At 46.0% G+C, this 17,548-nt stretch overlaps 1 protein-coding gene across 3 annotated transcripts in view; it reads left to right on the forward strand.

The window, feature by feature from the left end:
• Positions 1-604: 604 nt before the first annotated feature.
• TCF20 (transcription factor 20) overlaps positions 605-17,548 on the forward strand; it is a 96,780-nt gene continuing 79,836 nt past the window's right edge. The window contains exon 1 of one of the 3 annotated variants that reach the window (XM_060112305.1): positions 605-890. The gene's annotated coding sequence lies outside the window, so the exon portion shown is untranslated. The remainder of the gene's footprint in view (positions 891-17,548) is intronic. The other 2 variants (XM_060112303.1, XM_060112304.1) reach the window with 2 other exon arrangements.

A 17,548-nucleotide genomic window follows, 5' to 3' on the forward strand; every position in this document is an offset into this window, starting at 1 on the left:
GAGTCCCAAGAGGGCCCAAGTCATTCATCCAAGGACACGGGGCGCCAAGGGGCAGAGGCGTTGAGGGCACTAGGCCTGATGGCCGGGTGGGCGCTAGGCGGGCAGGAGCCGGCACCACTAAGTGGGTTACGGGGAGGAGAGTGGGCCCTCGCCCGCGGGCTCCCCAAGGGTGACAGAGACGCGATTCTGGCTTTGGCGGCTCCAGGGAACTCCAGAAATCCCAAGGAGAGATTCCGGGCCACCAACTCCCCAGAAAGTTGGCTCGCGGCCACTCCCAGGACGGCCGGGAGCTGCGGGCCAAGATGGCATTGATCGAGCGGCGAGACACGCGCGACGCACCCCACGGGCGCCGAGGGGACACCCGCGCGACCCCGGCCGCGGGGCGGTTGTATCCTGCAGCCCGGCTGTATCCTGCAGCCCGGCGCGCGCAGGCCTCAGCGCCGCCGCCGCACGCGGGTGGGCACGCGCGCGCCCGCCGGCCCCGCCCCCTGCCGCCCCGCCCCCGCCGCGCGCCCTCCCGCCCGCCCGCGCGCCGCGGCCCGGAGCTTCTCGATTGGCCGCGAACCGTCACCTGACACTCTGTTATTTCCTGTGTGTTGGGAGAATGGAGAGAAAAAACCCCGAGCCGAGCCGCTTTCGGCCCCTGCGAGGCGGCCGCGGCCTCCGCCAGGAGAGCCCGCCCTGAGGCGCGCCTGACCAGGGAGCGAGCGCGCGGGCCGGAGCGAGCCTCCAGGGGCCGCGGCCCCGGCCCGCCCCGCCGCCGGCCCCGGCGCCCGAGCTGGAGGCGGCGGAGGCTCCCCCACCCCCACCCCGCGCAGCGCCGTCCGCCGCCGCTCCCTCCCCTCCCGCCCCCGGCCGAGGCCGAGGGACCGGGCGGGGGGCTCCCACAGGTAACCACTGCCCGGGCCTGAGGGGGAGGGGTAGAGGTCAGGGTTGAGGAGCTAGGGCCAGGCCGGGTGTCTGGCCTCTGGGGCTGGGGGCAGAGGTCTTTGCCCGGCCCGACCTGGGAGTGCTGAGCCCCAGGACTCCGAGGCCGGGACTCGGGTTGCTGAGGCGACTGTCCCTGCCCGGCCCGACCCGGGAGTGCAGAGAGGAGCGGCCTGCCCTGGCCTCGGAGCGTTGAGGGGAAAGGGTCCGGCCTGGCCTCAGGGCTCTGAGGGGTCTCGGGCCGGCCTGGGAGTCTGGCCGGGCTTCGGCACCGGTCCTGGCCTGAGGGTGCCGGGGGAAGGTACCTGCTCGTCGCGGCCTCGGGTGCAAAGGCGGCGGATGTGAGCGGGCGGCGCCCGGGGATCGGCGGGGTCAGCGCTGCCCGCCCCGGGGTCCCTGGCAGCCCCGGGTATCCCGCGGCTCTCGCCGTTTCGCTGGGGGCGAGGCGGGCGGGCTGAGGGCCGGGCTTGGGGAGGGGCCGGGCGGGCTAGCGGGCGGGAGCGGAGCTGGGGCGCCGGAGCGCGCCCCTGCCACGGGAGGGCCGGGGGCCCGTTTATTGCCATGTGAACACCTGAAGCCATGTGGACGCGGCTGCTTCTCGCCTGTTGGGGGCGGAGGGCAGGTACCGGCTGGCAGGGCGCAAGGTCCCAGCCCTGGGGGCGGGGAGTGGAGCGCGGGACACACTTCCTGCGTGGGGTTTTCTCCCCCTCCCCCGCCGCGGTGAGCAGGGCGGGGTGTTTGATCCGGTGGTCCCCGTGTGCGAGCGAACGCTCTTTGGGGGACCCGGTGGTGCTCTAGGCTTCTCGTCCTTTTTCGGGTGGGGGAAAGTGGTGGTGGAAATAGAGTGGCCGATGCGGCCCAGCCCGCTCTGTCAGCGGCGGGAGGTGGAACATCTCCCGTGCGCCTGGATGGGAGTGGAATTTACTGAGTTGCGGGGGGCGGGCGGTGCAGAGGAGGGGCCACCTTCCTGGGCCCGTGGGTGGGGATTATTGCCTGTTTTTGTGGTTGTGGATACTAGCACTGTCTGCAACCCTTTAGTTTGCCCTTAGGGGACAGATCGAAATTGGGATTTTTCCCCCCCTTTCCTCTTTGCTTTTTTTCCCCCTCGAAGATTAGATGACTGATAAATCCTGTAAAATGGATGGAATTTTCGAGCTATTATCTAACAGACAGATCTTTGAATGATAATTGGACCCTTATGTTAACTGCCTCAGTGAGGAGTTTTATAAAACGTCTTAAATGGGGTGGCAGCTTGGTGAAGTGGGAAACTGCACTGAAGTTCGACTTGGAGGTCCAGGAATCTACTTCCAGCTTTACCACCAAATAAACTGTGACCCTGGCCAAGTTACCTACCTCCCCAAGGCTCCAGTTTTTTCATCCATTCAGTGAAGACTCTCCTTCAGGTCAAACATTACAGGGGTTTTAGGTAGTGCCCCCCCCCCGCCCCCATCTTGTGCTTTTGTTTTAGTCATAGGCGACTTCCTGAGAAATGCAGGCTGTCCCTTACCTGGCTTTTAAAAGCCTGTCTCACTTTTTAGTTTTCAGCCTGTTCCTTCTCCAACAGAGTGTAAGACTTGGTCGGGGTGCAGTTTTTCCTCAAATCCCAGATGCTGGTCTGTGCTTCTCAGAAATATTCTAGCCTATGCTGAAAGTGCCTTGTATTTTTTCTCTTTGCAAGAAGGAGTTATCAGGAAAAAGGTTTTTCAGAGAACATCTGACCACTTGGAGTTGTGGCTAATGTGTGTTTGGGTCTGTGTGTGTTGGTTGGCTCCTAGGAGTTCCAAGATCTTTCTCTGCAGGGTACTGTGGAGGGATCTTATTTAAAGTTCTTTCAAGGGATATTTGGTGTTTGGCTAACTTTTGAAATTTCCAGCTTTAGTATTCTCAGAGTAGGGATAAAGTGGAATTCCATAATATCGCCTGTGAAGTGGTGTGCTAGTGGAGTTAACTGTCACCTCAGGGTGCACTAATTATTTGCATCCCCATCCCCAATTTATTCCTTAATGGGAGCTGGACGTTTCCTCTCAGATGCTGAAGAACCCCAGTCAGTTTCACTGATTTTACGGTGTGTGAGGGCCTTAGGCCATGCCTTTGACTGGTTAGTCCTTCTGGACCAATCTCAGATGTTGGTCTTGCTTGTCTTAAATTTCTAGTACTGGGATGCTTGAAGAACATGTGCCTAATGTGGTGTAATATGTCTTTCTTGGACCTCTTTTTTATTCATTCAGTGCAGACAGTTTCAAAAAGGGTCACAGCATTGGGAGGTATGCTCATAATGCTGACTTTGGAGACGCCTTGGTAGACTTTTTATGTTAACATCAGACCTGTCACATAGGTAGACACTTTTATATGGCTATAAAGATTGATTATTTGGAATTTCCAAAACTAAACAGTTTATTCTATGTTGGTATTTGAATTATGACCTTGTGTTTTGTGTGGCCTTTTTAAAACCTTATAGTTACTTAAATTGTAAACAGTTACCACACGTTAATTTACATTTTTGTTGTAACTTATGAGGAAAACGTTATAAAACTCTTACCGAGGTAAAAGTTTGTTTGTATTTATGTATGTGAGATAAGGTTGCCAAGGTGGTAAGATGTCAGGAGATGTGGGTTTTAGGTTCTGCAACCTTTTGTTTTGTTTTGTTTTTTTTGTTTTTTTTTTTTTGCGGTATGCGGGCCTCTCACTGTTGTGGCCTCCCCCGTTGCGGAGCACAGGCTCCGGACGCGCAGGCTCCGGACGCGCAGGCTCAGCGGCCATGGCTCACGGGCCCAGCCGCTCCGCGGCATATGGGATCCTCCCAGACCGGGGCACGAACCCGTATCCCCTGCATCGGCAGGCGGACTCTCAACCACTTGCGCCACCAGGGAGGCCCCCTGTTTTGTTTTTTTTAACCTTCATAAAATGTAATGAATGTAGACCAAGAAATTAGATTTGGACTTCTGGTGAGTTCACCCTTCTCTTCAGAAAGAGAGGAAAGGATGCTAACATTCGTTGTAAAAAACAAAACCAGAAACACCTCAGGATGCTAGGTTCTGTCCGAGATATTTTAACTTATCTTGCAAAATCCACCCAGCAGACCTGAGAGATATATCACCTCTCCTTTTCCTGACAGGTCATAGAGCTAATGAGAGTCAGGGTTTGATTGTGACTGTCCTCCCCTTGGCTCCAGAGTCTTTACTAGGTCTGTTATAGCTCACTGCCAGCTCAAGACACAAATCAGCCAGTGGTAGGTTAGCTTTGGAATACAAATTTCCTGCTGTGTCCCCCTTCTTTTTTTTTTAAGTTATAATGAATCTGAAATCTGGACTCGGGCAAAATACTGGAAAGGATGGTTTTTGTTACTGTGCCATATAGTTTAGTGACCCCTGCGAGTTTTCTAAAATTTCGCTTTCCCCATACCTGGCCAATTTTGCCAGTGCACCTCAGATTTAATCTAAAAACTTCTCTTTCATACCCAATTCTGTCGTTCTATCTTGAGCTGAAAACTTCTTCTTATATCAGATCAAAGAGTGATACGATATGTAAGGGGCTGTCTCTCTTCTTGTCTGTGTTACTACTGGTTTACAATGCACAGGAATCATTATCTGGTGCCTGGTCTTAGTTTGACCAGATGGGACTCAAAAGATATATTTACAAAAGACAACCCTTTCCCCAGTATGCCTTAAGCTCTCTTCCTCATGGCGGCTTATGTTCAAGGCATCTTAGTGTTCGTTAGATCTGTCTGGGGCTTCTGACTTGGCTGCCTTCATTTTCTTTTTGTGGAGGTAAGAGTAACAAAATAAAACAAAACAATAAAACCCTATTTATATTGGAGCAATACTGTACATAAAAATTATACATTTGAAATATAGTGAAATCAAGGCTTTTATAGAGCATGATTTGGTCACATTGCACTTAGACTGAATAGTTTTTTTATATTATTAGGTAGCCTTGAAAGTTCTCTTAATACCTATGGTACATGCAGTATGGATGGAAAGATTCTCTTGGCAACAAACACAATCAGTACTTTCTGCATTAGAGCTGTGTTTGCTTTGTACGTAATGTGCATGACCCAGCAGGAAGAAGAACTATAAAGTGACTTATTGGTGTAGCTGTGGCTTGTTATCTGATGCTTCGTTGTGGGGAAGAAAGAGAAAACATTAGCTACAGGGGAAAATATCCTTGTTGCAGTCTGCATATGTAAGCTGTTCTGTGGGAAAGGGTGGAAGTTCATTGGAACACTTGAGTATCATCCTGATTGGAAGGTGGATACCATGTTTGAACATCATGTCCATAAACATGGGTTAAGGTCCTCTGTGTTCTAATTTTCATTAACAAGTTTTTTGTAGGCACCGTTCTAAACATGGGAGATGCAGTGGTGAGCAAGATAGAGAAGGCACCTGCTTTGGAGAGGGATTGTAGACAGTAAGTGAGAGCGTCTGGCGGTGATAATAGCTATGAAGAGAATAAAATGACAATATGGTAGTGACTCGAGGGGTGCTGCTTCAGAGTGGTCATGAAGGTGTGCCCTCTTATGAAGTGTTTGCTGCCAGCAGGGCAGTCAGACTTGATCTGTGGGACGGATGAAAATGGAATTAAACAAAGTAAATAATTTGCTTTAGTCCTGAGCATCTTGAGAAGTTAATCCAAAGAGTAGAAGTGGGTTGGTTGAGGTCTTCCCTCTGTTTATATCTATGCTTTGTGAATGGGGACCTGGCTCAAAAGAACTTAAGAGGGGTCATTAGTGGTACCTTATAAAGGTTAAGAAAAAAGAACATGTCTGCTTTATTAAAATTGTTCTCATAAAAAAGAGATGTGTAGGGAATTCCCTGGCGGTCCAGTGGTTAGGACTCCATGCTTCTACTGCAGGGGGCACCGGTTCGATCCCTGGTTGGAGAACTATGATCCCACAAGCCAAGCGTGGGGCCAAAAAAAAAAAAAAAAAAAGCCAGAGATCTGTTATTGTGTTGATGAGTGCTAGGCATTATTAGAAACATCGTTTCATTATGTTTATGTTTCTTTGTTGAGTTGGATTGGGGTGTTACAATCATTGTACTTTGTTAAAGCTTCAAATGAAGCCAGCAAAAGTTAGTGATAGGGCCTCCCTGGTGGCGCAGTGGTTGAGAGTCTGCCTGCCGATGCAGGGGATATGGGTTCGTGCCCCGGTCCGGGAGGATCCCATATGCCGCGGAGCGGCTGGGCCCGTGAGCCATGGCCGCTGAGCCTGCGCATCCGGAGCCTGTGCTCCACAACGGGAGAGGCCACAACAGTGAGAGGCCCGCGTACTGCAAAAAAAAAAAAAAAAAAAAAAAAGTTAGTGATAGCTGTATGCAGGACACTCTGCTAGGCATTGCTTCAGATGGAGGATCCCAGGTGACCTTGGGTTGGGGAGGGAGTTGTTGGAGGGAGCGAGGGTGGCTGAGAGTGGGGGCTTTGGCAGGAGAGGAAACAGCGCAGGTCAGACAGGATTCTTCATCCACAGCCAGGAGGGTTCGTCCTCCGCACTTTTCCCAGCCAGCCAGTGGCATCCTACATACCTTCACCCACCCTTTCTGTGCTCTCTGGTAGAGTTATATAGAGAACTGAAAGAAACCTAAGAAATCGTCTAGTCTGGCACTTTACAACTTCTTTTACAACTCAGGAAAGATGCCAAGAAGGTGGTGACCTGCCCAAAGTTATGTGGCTTTACACTGACAGTCAAGGCTAGGACCCTGTTCTTTGCCAGCGAGGCTAGTGTTCTTTCCACCGTAGCCCATGCTCTGACCAGAGGGTTGATAGTTAACAGTTGCTCCTGAGTAGAAAAAGAAAGGAAGCCTCTGGGTGCTAATGTATGCATTTAGGAAAAAACCTGTGTAGTTGCAATCTTAAGAAGTCAGGGAAAAGACAGTACATCAGTCTTGAAAGCAGAGTACTACTGTTAACTTTTCACAAAGTTAACGTAATATTGGTTTCTTTGGACCTACTGAGATACAGTCTCACCCTGATTATGTCTTGGTCCACAATGGACGACATGGAGAAGCTCTTTGCCACATTCAGCATTAGTTGTGAAGTTCAAATTAGGCCCTTTAGATGTAGGGAGAAATTTCTGGTATGTGGCTAAAATTGAGTTCTAGAATTGAAAAGAGGTAAGGCCCTAGCAGTCCTAAGTTTTTCACCTCTAGTGAAAAAGTTTCAGGGAAGGTTTCACTTCTACATTTAGAAGCGTCCTAAGATAAAGCATTACTTTGGGAGCCCGGAGATTATTCACTGTGCCTGACAAGAGTAGGGATTCTTGGGGCTTCCCTGGTGGCACAGTGGTTGAGAGTCCATCTGCCGATGCAGGGGACACGGGTTCGTGCCCCGGTCCGGGAAGATCCCACATGCCGCGGAGCGGCTGGGCCCGTGAGCCATGGCCCCTGAGCCTGCGCGTTCGGAGCCTGTGCTCCGCAACGGAGACGCCACAACAGTGAGGCCCGTGTACCGCAAAAAAAAAAAAAAAAAAAAAAGAGTAGAGATTCTTGAGCAGGACTACTTCCCTGGACATTTCCCTGACTTAGTACTCTGGTGGGTCAGTTACCTGGGGACAGGTTTGTATCCCTTTGACAGTAATGTGAGAGGACATTCTTGCAATAGAAAGTCCATGTGATGGGAAGTTTATGGAGGCAGCAGAGCATGTGAAGGAGGATGTGTGGCCTCAGTCTGGCTCCATCACTTATTAGCAGTGAGTGACCTTGGGCATTTTGCTTGAGCCACAGTTTCCTTGTCTGTAAAATGGAGATATATCTTCCTCAGGGCCGGTGAGAAAAGGAACTAAAATAGGAAAAGTATATAGTGGAGTGCACCACCTATAGGTGACACTCAGTGAATGGTAGTGTAGTTGTCCATTAAACAAACATTCCACATTGTACTGTGTACCAAGACACTGTCTAGAGCCGGGCTGGTTGCTGACAATCCTGTTGATTTTACATCCTCCAATATCTGCTCAGTAGAGAAGGGCAACTAAACAGGGCTATTGAAAGTGCTCTGATGGGGGAGTACATGGTGCTGTACCAAGATAGGTCCTCCTGACTTAAAAGGTCACAGGAGGCTTCTCAAGGGAGGACCATTCGCTTCCTCATCCAGGCACTTGTCTCAGCAATCTCTTCCCACCTCTGTGGCTCGTGCCTCCCTTCTTCTGCTTAACCGTTGGCATTCTCTGGACCCTCTTATTTCATTGCCCTTGCTCCCTGGGTGCTCTCAGATATCTCTAGGCTTTGATGATTGCCCGTAAGCTGGTGACCCGCATGTTGATACCTTCAGCCAGACCTCCCCAGCTCCTCCAGCTCCTGCTTGATGCGGCCATTTGGATATCTCACTAGTAACTTGAGCTTCGTAAGTCCAGAACTAGCACATATTCCTCAAACTCTCCTCCATTTGTCCCCTTCTCCGTAAGTGGCTTTACCATTTACCCACTCTCTCAAATCACATTCCTCCTTTTTCTCTCACCACCCTCCCTATCTCATCCACCACCATGTTACTGTCAGTGCTGTTTCCATAGTACGACTTGAATCTGTCCACTCTACTACCACAACCACTGAGCCACCATCCTCTCCTACCTGGAACATTGTGATTGCCTCTTAACACAGCCTCCCCATTTCTACCCGTCTGTCTGTCTCTATTCCAGTGTGCCCAGAGCAGCCAAAGAGTCACCTGTCTTTCCTCCCTTAAAATCGTTTAATGGTTTCTCATAGCACTTAATAGAAAATCCAAACTCCTTCCCATTTCTCCCAAGGCTCTGAGTCCCCTGGCCCATACCCACCTCTCTGGCCACCTCTCTGCTGCTTTTGCTTGCCGTCCTTCAGACACATGGACTTTCTCTGTGTCCTCTGAAGGCTCCAAGCTCTTTCCCATCTCAGGGACTTCGTTATATGCTGCTGCTTCTGCTCAGATCACTATGGCCAACCCAGCCTTTTCTTATCTTTCGGTATATTGGTTGAATGAAAATAAATAGCATGAGACAGGCAATAAATGGGATGGGGTAAGGAGGAAAAGTGTCCTTGGAGCGCATCTACAAAGGTCTTAAAAAAAAAAAGAAAGAAATATAGAAATGTTTGAAGAGCTAAAAGAGTGTCATTTTGGCTGTGGTGTAGGTAGTTATTCAAGCGAAACACCTGGGAGCCAGGCAGCAAGAACCCAAGTACACTGCTGATGAGGCTATAAAATGATGCCACCACTTTGGAAAACTATTTTGGAAGTTTCTTAAAAAGTTGAACGTTATGTCTACCCTGTGACCCAGCAGTTCCATTTCTAGGTATTAATCCAAGAGAAATGAAAATATATGTCCACAAATAAGCCTTGTACAAGAATCTTCTTAGGAGCTTTTTTCATGATAGTCGAAAACTGGAAACAGTCCAGACGTCCATCCAGTGGGAGAATGGATAAACAGAACGGTATGTTCATACAGTGGAAGACCACTCAGCAGTGAAAAGAAACAAACTACTGACACATGTAACAAGGAAGAAGGAAGAATTTCACACAAATTATGCTGAGTGAAAAGCCAGACACAAAAAAGTACATAGTGGATGATCCCATTTATAAGACATTTTAGAATAGGCAAAAGTAGTCTGTGATACCAAAAATCAGATCAGTGGTTGCCTCTTGGGTAGAAGGGGGTTCACTGGGAAGGGGGCATGAAGGAACTTTCTAGAGTGATGGAAATGTTCTGTGTCTTGATTAGGCATTCATCAAATCTTATTGAATCATATACTGTATGTAATTTTGCTGTATGTAAATTATACCTAAAAACAACCTACGAATTGTCCTAGATTTCTTTTTCCCCCTCTCACTCTCAACATTTAATCTCCCAGCAAGTTTTTTTCATTTTATGTCCAAAATACATCTTGTTCCTTCCCATGTCAAGCACCATCCCCTCTTATCCGGACAACTGTACTATTAGCTTTCTGACTGGTTTTGCAACTCCCAGTTTTTTTTGCCCTCCCAAACCATTTTTTCTGCTTTTCAGCTAAAGTGATCTTTAAAAATTCAAATTGGGTTATGTCAGTTGTCTTCCTACAACCCTCCAGTAGCTTTCCATTGTTTTCATGGTGGCCGACAAGGGTCTCTCTGACCCCTGCCTCCCTCTGAGCCCATCTGACCTGGCCTCCTTGCTCCCTTAAGTTCCAGCCTCTTTGACCTTCCTTCTGTTTCTTGAGCACCTCAAGCTCATAAGCTCATTTCTACCTTAGGAACTTTGCCCTCGGCCCTTCCCTCTGCCTCCTGGAACACTCTGCTTCCCAAATCTGTGTGAGACTTGTTTCTGTTTGTCATTCTGCTTCAGTTTATCTTTTTTTTTTTCTTTTTGGCCACACTGTGGCATGCAGCATGGAGGATCTTAGTTCCTGGACCAGGGATTGAATCCATGCCCCATGCATTGGAAGCACGGGGTCTTAACCACTGTGAACCAGCGAAGTCCCCAGGTTCAATTTAAATATTTCTTTCTCTGTGAGGTTTTCTCTAGCCCTCACAGCCTAAAGTAGTGCTCCATCACATCAGCCTGCTTTATTTTATTCATAACTTTTATCACCATCTGAAGTTGTCTCATCCTTTTATTTATTTGTTTGCCTGTCTCCTCCCTCTAGGATTAAGCTTGGCTTGTTCACTGCTGTACACTCAATGTCAACAGCAGTATTTGACACACAGTAGGCTGTATGTATCGACTAAGTGAAGGTCTTGAGGCTGATGATGACGGGATGAGAGCAAGCCTACTAGGAGGTGGATTTGTGAGGGAGAAGGAGCAACCAAGGAGCGTCAGGATTTCTGGCTTGGAAATTCGGTGGTGGTGATACCATTCATTGAAGTAGAAAACAATGGAGAAGAAGAAGATTGGCGTGGGTAAAAGTGATGGATTTAATTTTGGACTTAACTTTGAGATGCCTGTAAGGAAGGCATCAAGTGTTTGAGACACAGAACTGACATTTAGGAGAAGGAACTGGGCTATAAAGTAAGACTTAAAGGTTAGCGTGTATGTTCCAGCCTGGGAGTAGTTGAGACTGCTCTCAGGGCTAAACAGGGAATGTCAGTGTGTGGAGAAGTGGTTCCTTCCTTTCTTCCTGCCTGAGTGATGGGCGTCTCCCACCAGTAACAGGGACTTTACAGACCTCAGCCCCTAGAAGGTTTTGTAATTTTAGACACTCCCCACCCTCCAAGCCCATGCCCCAGTTATGTTATTGTTGCTAATAATGACAAGTGCTCAGAGGGTCAGGACAAAATTCTGAGGAATGTGAACATTTAAGGGAGCGGGACAGTGTTGAAAGAGCAGACAGGATGCAACCAGACAGTTTAGGAGGAAAACCCAGAGAGCATGGCATGGGGAAAGAAAGTGTCTCAAGTCAGAGGCGGTAGCTGAGGTTATTGAAAAGGGTCAGCTGGGAGGAGAGGGGTTAACTAAAGCCAGGTGGTTGTGTATTGATGAGAAAGTGAGGTGAAGAAGTGGAGACAAGTTTGGAGTCAAACCTTCCTAAAATTTGGCTGTTGAGGAAAGTAAAAAGTAGCTATAGGGAAAATCTTGGGTCAAGCGAAGACTTTTTTAAATGTAAGAGAACCTTAAGCATGTGTAAATTGAGGTGGGAAGGAGCCAGCCCAGGGCCGTGTTGAAGATGCAGGAGAGTGTTGGGTTGAGGACCTTCCAGTAGAACTCAGGGCCCAGTGTGATCCAGGCGATTGGCCTTGGGTAGTAAGAATACAGGCTTCCAGGGGAAAGCAAGGTGTGTGGGCGGAAAACAGATACGCATGGGGGCAGGAAGGTAAGGAGTGCTTTTCTGTGAGTTCTGAGAAGGTCGTCTTTGGAGGGGCAAGAGCGAGGTGGAGAGTTGGAAGCTTGAAGAATACAGGAAAGGTCTGCAGAAACTGCTGCGGCAAGCAGATAGAGCCGGCTAAGGGAACAAGAACTTCAGGGGGAAGTAAAAAGTAGTTAAGATGAGCTTTCTGCCTCCAGGATTTTAGAGAAATTGGTCAGACCTTTACAGTTGTTTGTCTAGTTTTGGATTCCAGTGATTTAGACTGAGCTTTTCCTGCCTGGTGTCCCCATAAGCTTCTGCCATTCCCATTCATTAGACCAGTGACTTATACATTATGCCAGAGCTCTCGTGCTTTATTTAACCAGTGCTTATGAAGCGCTCACTGTGTTAGGTAGGTGGCAGTGTTCTCAGTGTTGTATCAAAACAGGAAAGGTGGGGGATAGATACTCTTATCCCCTTGGACCTGAGGTGCCCCAGGTGGCCTGGCTGTAGTGGAAGAAGTAAGTCATCCTCTTCCCAACACCACAGCTAGAGCAACTCTCACCATCTCTCTCTCCTTACCTTGGGTATCTGTGGAAGACTTTTGCTGGAAAAACTGCAAAGTATTTTCGAATACCACTGCACTAGGCTCTAAGGTCCTTGCAGTCAAGGCTGTGTTTTATTTTACAGTCCCAGCAGCTGGCACATTGCTTATCAATGCATTGACAGTGAATGCACCATTTTGCTTCTGAGCCCCTGCCTGGAATGCCCTATCTTTCTCCTCTATCTTTATCCATATATTACAGTGATGTATGTCATACGTTAACAGTTACTATGGAATGTGTCTGTTTCACCACAGGATTGTATTCCTAGATGGTCACCATGCCTTGTTAATCTTTATTTCTTTATGTCCCCTTCACATAGTATGTATTAAAGTAATGTTAAATTTGGATTTGTTGTAAAAAACTTGTAAAGCATCTTTAAGAGTAACTAAAATAGTTGAAGAATAGGGGGAAAATTCAGAGAAAATATCAGCCAAAGAAACGAGTTTATTTAGCCTGATAAAGTATCCTAAGCAACGAGTTAATGAGGGTCTTAGGGTATGTTAAAGAGTGATGGCCTGCTGTTCCTCAATCTGAGAAGGAAAACAGCAGCAGATGAGGTCGGAGGGAGTGCTAGTGGCTTGGGTAGACAAACCAAAGAACTCCCTGCCCTGTGAGGAACTCTGGGAATTTCTCCTAGAGAGTTTTAGGCAGTAGAATAGACTCATTTATGTGCAATAATTCCTACTTGATGGCAGAGGCATGGCGAACATGCCTCCAAGATTTCAGCCAAATGACTCCTACACCCTCAACATACACAGTGTAAATGAACCTAAAGACTTACAGGCACCTGTACATTAGTGAACAGACATAGCAAAAAAGTACACACACGTTGCATTGAATTTAGTGCTGCTGTTCTGTTTTGCTTTTACCTAGTGGATATGTGAGTTTAAACATACCGGGAGTAAAATTTTCATCTTTTAGTTAAGAAGTCTTTGTGGAAGTGGAGTTAAGTTCTAACATATTGAATAAGAGAGGTTTGAGTTGGAGTGAAGGACATTGCAGCCTGTGTCACTTATTAAATGTCTTTTTTTTTTTAACTGAAATTTTGCTACCTTGGTTAGCAAAGTGCTAAAAGTTGGCTATTACTAAAGAGATGAGAGACAGAGGCCAAGTGAAGCCTGTGGGAATGAAACATCAGAGAAAATACAAGAAAAAGAAAATTTCTATTTCAATTCAGCCCAGATTGCTAAATCTATACCATGCTAGGCACAAAAAATGCAAAAGTAAATAAAACGTCTTCCCTTTCCCCGGAGTTCAGTGTCTGTGGGAGAGTCAGACATGGAAAATTAACATTCATAAAATCTATATAGGATCTGCAAGACTATAATAGTGATGCAGCCAGAGTTCTAGGGGAGAACTAGGGAAGAGGTTTACCCCTGATTAAGAATGGGAAGAATATCAGAGAAGACTGAGGGGAGGGGACCTGTGAGCAGGATCTGCGAGGATCGATAGGAGAGAGCATTCCAGGGAAGGTCCTTCAAGAAGCAAAGCTTGGAAGTATGTGGCATGTTATATATATATATATAGCAAAGTGCAGGCTCTTAAGGGGGCCTGGAGATTACAGGGAAGGGACTGTCAGAAGGAAGTACGGGCCAAGGGTGAAGTGAATAGCTTGATGATGGGCCTTGAATCTGGGCTAGAGCAGTTTATTCTCACTAATGAAACAAGGTTTTGTGAAGAGAGTTGTGATATGTGGTTGAGAGACTTGTCGATTGTGAGGAGAGGTGGAGGTGGGAAGGAGATGGGAGGGCTGGAAGCAAATGATGAATTGGTCATCTTTTCCTGTTCCTGTTCCGGAGGTTTTCCCATGGCCAAATCCCTAGTCTGCATGAGAAGGAACTAAAGCTGGTTTAAACAACATGGGCTTATAGGAAATGTTGGCATCAACCCACTTTAATTCCAAAACACATAGGCAAGGATATTTTATTTATGAAAAACTTTGAATAAATAATAAAATAAATAATTATGTAATTAAACACTTGAAAATATTAACCCGCTTAATTCTTATAAAAATCCTATGAGGGTATACTATTATCTCCATTTTTTCAGGTGAGGAAACTGAGTGCTTTGCCCAAGTTCCCGTCTAAAAAGTAGCAGAGCCAGGATTTGGAATCAGGCATCCTAACTCCACATTCTGTGCCCTTAACTTGTGCACTGTGTGATTCTGTGCTTCATTTGATGAACTGGAAAATAACTCCTGCAGAATAAGTTTGTGACACCTTTGAAGGGGAGAGTTTGGGTTTGGATTTAGGGGGGAAAAAAATGGAGTGGAGTCCAGAGTTGCCATTTTGGGCCTACTTGTTAGAACAACATCTGTGTGAGGGCGGTTCCCCATCATATCCTCGGCACCTAGAATAGTGCTTGGCGTGTAGTTAGTGCTCAGCAAATAGTTTTTGTGTGAATTAATAAATGAAGTAGAATTTTCCTGCCAGCTTTCAAAGGACTGTGCCATGGAAGCTTCAGTTTCTTTTTCCCCTTTCTGAATTAATGAGTTCCATGCGTTTATTACCTGTTTTTATTGAACTTATCTCACTCAGCTTTCAAAGGATGCCAGCCCAGTCTACTGTTCTCTAGATTAGAAAAAATCAGCAACTTATTTTCAAAATCAAAATATTAGGTTTTAAGATTTCGGCAGAAATCTTTTTATATAAACAAGATTTCTTTTGTTGATGCTTTTTGCTTATATTTAAGATGTAAACCTCGGAAATGTTATTAAGAATTGAAATTGGGCTTCCCTGGTGGCGCAGTGGTTGAGAGTCCGCCTGCCGATGCAGGGGACACGGGTTCGTGCCCCGGTCCGGGAAGATCCCACATGCCGCGGAGCGGCTGGGCCCATGAGCCATGGCCGCTGAGCCTGCGCGTCCGGAGCCTGTGCTCCGCAACGGGAGAGGCCACAACAGTGAGAGGCCCGCGTACCACCAAAAAAAAAAAAAAAAAAAAAAGAATTGAAATTGACTTCTAATTATAGTAGTTGATTATATGTTTATTGAATCTTTTCTCAGCAGACCAAGTGTTATCTCTACTTCCCCTTTTTTGCCAATTCAGATATTCTTAGTATTCGATACTGGTCCTTCTGTATCTGCTGAAGAACCTTCCTCAGTGAATAATTCGTTAGGAAATCTCTTCCAGGAACCCAGTGATAATACTACTCAAGAGGTGTCTGCTAATGTAAAGTCACAACACTGACTATGTATAAGTCACATACCTGATTTCATTAGCAAATTCATAGGTGATATAGGTTCTGAGGAGGAGAGATATGTTTTCTCTCTGCTTTAGTTCATTCTAAATTAAATCATTTGGGACAGGAAAATGGGAAATTTTGTCTTTCCATCTAGAGATACATAAAGACTTGGTTCCATAAGCCAATATATTGTTTTTCTTGTTGACTTGATTCAGATTATTAATACTGTATTAAGAGATACACTTCATAATATTTTGTTTCCTTTTAAGAATAAGATTTAACTCTACTAAATTAAAAATTTGAAAAAAATCCTACTACTCTAACAGTATTTTTGTTCTGAGTTAAAATGGTCATATGAAAATAGTTACTTTTGTTGAAATAGTTATACATGGAAATAATTACATATGTTAAAGAAAAAATGTCAAGAATGTTAGCATTGTGTTTTAGTTGAAACAACTTTTAGAACTTTTTTTTCTTGAAATGTATCCTTTTATTATAAAATTAGTACATGCTCTGGTTGTAAAATTCAAACAATACATAGGTGTATAACCTTACTCTCCAGAGATAACTATTGTTTACAGTTTAGTGCATATCCTGTACTTTAAAAAAAAAAAAAAGGCTTTATTTTTTAGAGCAGTTTTAGATTCACAGCAAAATTAAGAGGAAGGTACAGAGATTTGCCACATACCCTCTACCCCTGCACATGCACAGCCTCCCCCATTATCAACGTCTCCCACCTAAGTGGTACCTTTGTTACAATTGATGAACCTACCTTGACACATTTTCACCCAAAGTCCATAGTTTACGCTACAGTTCACTCTTGGTGTTATATTGTATATTCTGTGGTTGGGAGAAATTTATGACCTGTATCCATCATTATAGTATCATACAGAGTAGTTTCACTGCCCTAAAAATCCTCTGTGCTCTATCTATTCGTCTCTCCTTCCCCCTAATCCGTGGCAACCACAGTTTTTTTAACTGTCTCCATAGTTTTGACTTTCAGAATATGATATAGTTGGAATCATACAGTATGTAGCCTTTTCAGATTGGCTTCTTTCACTTAGTAATATGCATAAGTTTCTTCCATGTCTTTTGATAGCTCACTTCTTTTTAGCACTGAATAACAGAACTGCCTTTTTATTTGTAGATGAAGGTGGTTCTTAATACTGTTTTACAAAATATTCCGAGGTTTCTGTTTGCAGGTGGTTCATCTCCTGAAGACTTCTTTTTTAAAAGATTTTTAATTAATTAATTAATTAGTTAGTTTATTTATTTATGGCTGCATTGGGTCTTCATTGCTGCGCGGGCTTTAGTAGTTGTGGCTCGCGGGCTCCAGAGCGCAGGTTCAGCAGCTGTGGCTCATGGGCTCAGTTGCTCCGTGGCATGTGGGATCCTCCTGGACCAGGGCTTGAACCCATGTCCCCTTCACTGGCAGGTGGACTCCTAACCACTGCACCACCAGGGAAGTCCCTCCTGAAGACTTCTTAAGTATTTGTTTCAGACAGTTGATGCTAAATTATTACCTAGTTTTTAAATATTGCAGTGCAAAAATTTTTACTTTGTATATTAAACCACTGATTTAATGACTAACATTTATACATCCTTTACCAAGTGCCAGGCACAGTGCACAGTATTTATTTTCATTATTTTATTTAATTCTGATGAAAAATAGCTGGAACCCAACTCTGTGTGGCTTAAAACCTTTTTCTCCCTTTTAATATAAAGTGTGTACCTTGTAAAAATACATACTGCATCACTGCTTCCTTCCCCCCCATCTGAGCTTAGAACCCCCCCCCACACACACACAGGTTTTCTCCCTCTGCGCCCCACTCTTTCTCCTCACAGCATTTAAACGACATTTTTGGCTTTTATCTTTTTTTCCCCCCAACTAAAATGTAAATTCCATGGTTAAAAACTGTGCTTCCTTCACCTTTGCATCTCTGTTGCCTAGAGCAGTACATGGCACCCAATAGGAGCCCACATATTTGTTATGAAGAATATGTACCATAGGCTATATCAGTCTGTAAGATTTGCTTTTAATTACTTTTCTGGACAAACTATTATTTTTCTTTTTGTATAGTGATTTAAGTGAGGGAGTTGAAGGAGGGGCCTCTTGAAAA

Source organism: Mesoplodon densirostris, chromosome 11, assembly GCF_025265405.1.
Source record: "Mesoplodon densirostris isolate mMesDen1 chromosome 11, mMesDen1 primary haplotype, whole genome shotgun sequence".
Classification (NCBI taxonomy): Eukaryota; Metazoa; Chordata; class Mammalia; order Artiodactyla; family Ziphiidae; genus Mesoplodon; species Mesoplodon densirostris.